We start from the raw sequence: 3,315 nt of genomic DNA, 5'->3' as shown, positions 1-3,315 counted from the left end.
CTGCTGTCTCTCCTGCTCCGCCCGCACCCGCCCCGCCCCTCCCCACCGCGAGCTGCACCGAAACCTCGCGCAGAACCTATCTTCCCCTGCTCCATGTAAGTCGATCTGGTGCCTTCCCTTCCCGCTCGCACGGGGTGGCGGGTCCTCGCGAAGCGCACGCGTGGGTTTGGTGCCGTCGTGTGGCCCAGTGACCCCTCGGCCCGCCCTCGGAACGCACCCGAGCGGGAGGGAAGAACTGGAAGATGCATCGGGCGGGGTGCGGCGGGGCGGGGCAGGGCGGGGCGGGCGGGCGACCTGTTGCTTGGGGGCGCGCTACGCCACGCCGTGCTGGCTCATTTGTCACGCTGACAGCGCCACGCCGCGCCACACGCCTCCGATTTTATGAGCGGATTGGTTCGGCGCAGCCCCGCCCTCGAGCAAGAGGGCAGTAGGGGCGGCCCGGGGGCGGCCCGGGGGCGGCCGGGGGGTGGCGCAGGGCCTCCTCAGCCATGCAGTCGGCCTGGCCACCATTAATTAGTTGGTGCGGGTCCTCGGGCGGGGCGGAGTGCGGGGCGGGGCCACCACTCCCCAGGACACGACACGGACCACGGCCCCCCCCCGGCCCCGAAGCCTTGTTCATGGGGACCGAGCAGCATCGGAAACATCTTGCCTGGAAATCCAGTCGACAAAGCGGTTTTGTTATCAAGTATACAGTATATACCCCCGTTTTGTAACAGGAGCAACAACAACAGCATCGACATTACAGGGATCGTGAAAAAATTCTCACTTCTCCCTTCGATGGCTTCCTTTGCGCGAAGCGCTTCTTTGTAGACGTCGCTCCCTCCCGCCCAACTCTCCTTTGAAGGCTCGCCTCTCCTCCGCCTCTTCAGGCGCCCTGTGTTTACTAACGTGCTTCTAAGTCTCTTTCCCACGCAAACCCCCTCCCCCCCACCATTCCTTCGCCCTTTTCTTCCACCACCTCCCTACCGCCGCCACCCCAGACAAACCCGACCTCTTTTCTACTCTCTTTGCGATTGCCGAGTTATCGCCACTCGAAGTGTTCCACCTCAAACACCTAAATGGCAAGTAAGCAAAAAGCCCCCCCCCCTCCCTTTCCCCTCGCCCGGCTGCTTTTCTTTTTTTCCCCGCGAGAAGTGTGTGGGGTGGGGGTACGTTCAGTTGTGTCGCCGCCCGGGCGCCACGGCCTGACTTGCACCTCTACTCCTGACGGCGCCCAGCAGGCGCCCAGATTTCCCGCTGGGTTTGAGTGAGGGCTGAGGGCGCCTGAGGGCCGTACGCGGTCTCGCTTACACTCTCCTCCTCTCCTCTGGGTTTGTTCATTAATGCAGCCGAACTCTTTATTTTCACGGTCGGACCGCCACCCTCCCCTTCCCCCTCTCTACTCCCGGCGCTGCGCTGCTGCTGCTACCCCCTGAGGAAGCCCCGAGGAGTGTTTGTGTTTGTCAAACTCGAGTTCCACTGGAAGCAGTGTTATAATTACTGAACTTTTTGTTTGCAGGAGGCAGGACTGGCTGGCCGGCAGGACTGACAAGACGAACGGAACCAGGGTGAGTGAAAGCATTTCTGAGTAACTTTGCCCCCCCGGCGTCCGCGGCGCCCCGCCACGCCACGCCACGCTGCCCGGGAGGAGAGTGAAGGGTTTCCCCTTTTCATTATCCCAACTCATTTTTCTAAAGGCGTGTAATCAGATCACGATTCCATTTTCATTCCGCTCTTTTGGCTCACCCAGTTTGCGGACGCACACTTCTGCGCTGTCGCCCTTAGACCGCCGAGGGGTGGGTTTGGTTTATCGTGGTTCTAACGAGATCTCAGCGTCACTACGAAAGCCGATTTCGAAGTTCCTGCTGCCTATAGACCATACCACCTCCCACCGTCAATGTGGTTCCACGTCTTCTCGGTGAACTTCACACGAGAGGAACGTGTGAAGTCCCCTCAAAACGAGTGGTCGACTTTTCAGAATTTTGGTGTACATGGAATATTTGTGGAATATCTGGGACATTTTTCAGTATGTACGTGGAATATCCAAATGTCCCATATCCCCTCGCCTCAAAACGATTAGTAGTTTTATACAGTAACCTAACCCCGAAAATGTATGAAGCAAAGTTGTTCATTGAAAAAAAAAAAAAAAAAAAAATGTTGTTCCTCAAAATTTTGGATCCGAAAAATGCCGTGTCGTCGTAAATGAAGTGGTATGCGTCGCGACCGTGGGGACGACAGCATGTTTCATTCATATCAGGCGACCGCCGCATATTTAGCAGCAGCGGCAGCGGCATCCCTCTCTTCTGCGGCCAGATAAAATTTGGCCGTGCGGTCGGTCCCGGGTATTTGAATGCGAATTGGGCCACGCGCGCTGCTGCCGCCGCCGCCGCTGCTGTGGTTTTTGGTCCGTCTGTGAAATGGTCAATTGGACGCGGCCGCGCGGCCGGGGCCCATCAGCTAAGCAGATGATGTCATTTGGCGGGCAGGATTGCAAAGTGCGGTTTTTTGAAATGTCGTGCGCTTTTGCCTTGCTCACGCTCACCTCCATTTCCGGCTGCCATGCTACTGCTGCTGCTGCTGCTGTGAATTATCGGGAGTGCGCGCCACGCAGCGTTGGCTAGAGTTCACGGCAAACAAAATCTCCAATGCAAATGAATGCCCCTCCTGGACTTGACTGGAGCCGGGGGTCCGGTGGGATACCCAGGGGTGACGAAGGACGCCATCAAAAGGTAGTACTGCCGCCGCCGCTGCTTCTCTGCTTCTAAAACGAGGCAAAATTTCTGTTCGGCTTTCCCTACCCATTTTTGAAAAAGTTTGTTTTAGTGGCTAGCGAAATTAATGTATAAATTCCCCTGCAATTTTTGTTATTCAAAGCTGCTCTGCTTTTGCGTGTCTGTCTTTCCTCTTCCTGCGCAGTTTAGTTTGCCCATTCCTTTGCGTCGGCCGCCGCGGGCCGCGCGGGGGGTTGCTGCTGCGCCTCGCTCTTCATTGCGAAATTACTCGGGTGTTGCTGCCGCGCTTTTCATATTCGCGGAGCCCCCCCGGACCCTTTTGTCTTGCGCCGGACTGTACCTCATTGCGCGCCGTGCATAAACTGCGGGCAGACTATACGGTCTAAACTAAGCAGGGTGAGCAGCATGGCGTTGGCGGTGGGAGAGTGGGGTAGGGGGGTCAATGTAGGGTTGGAGACGCGGGGGAGTGTGCACACTCTCATCCTGTTACTGATTTTTTTCAGCTTTTGTCAGTATTCCTGCTGCGCAAAAACCTTTATAAGCGACTGACAACTGCTTTCATCAGTAATACGAAATAATTTATTTTTTAATTACTGACAATTTT

General features: G+C 56.6%; 1 protein-coding gene across 7 annotated transcripts in view; it reads left to right on the top strand.

Annotated features, from left to right (window-relative positions):
• The window catches only part of LOC113211936 (poly(rC)-binding protein 3), a 155,530-nt gene that overhangs the window by 27,663 nt on the left and 124,552 nt on the right, over positions 1 to 3,315 (top strand). For all 7 annotated transcript variants that reach the window (XM_052266891.1, XM_052266893.1, XM_052266896.1 and 4 more), the window contains exon 2: positions 1,499 to 1,547. The gene's annotated coding sequence lies outside the window, so the exon portion shown is untranslated. The remainder of the gene's footprint in view (positions 1 to 1,498; positions 1,548 to 3,315) is intronic.

This window comes from Frankliniella occidentalis, unplaced genomic scaffold (assembly GCF_000697945.3).
Source record: "Frankliniella occidentalis isolate FOCC.00 unplaced genomic scaffold, Focc_3.1 Scaffold44, whole genome shotgun sequence".
NCBI lineage: Eukaryota > Metazoa > Arthropoda > Insecta > Thysanoptera > Thripidae > Frankliniella > Frankliniella occidentalis.
Note: the sequence above shows the minus strand (reverse complement) of the source record. Positions and strands in the feature narration are given on the sequence as shown.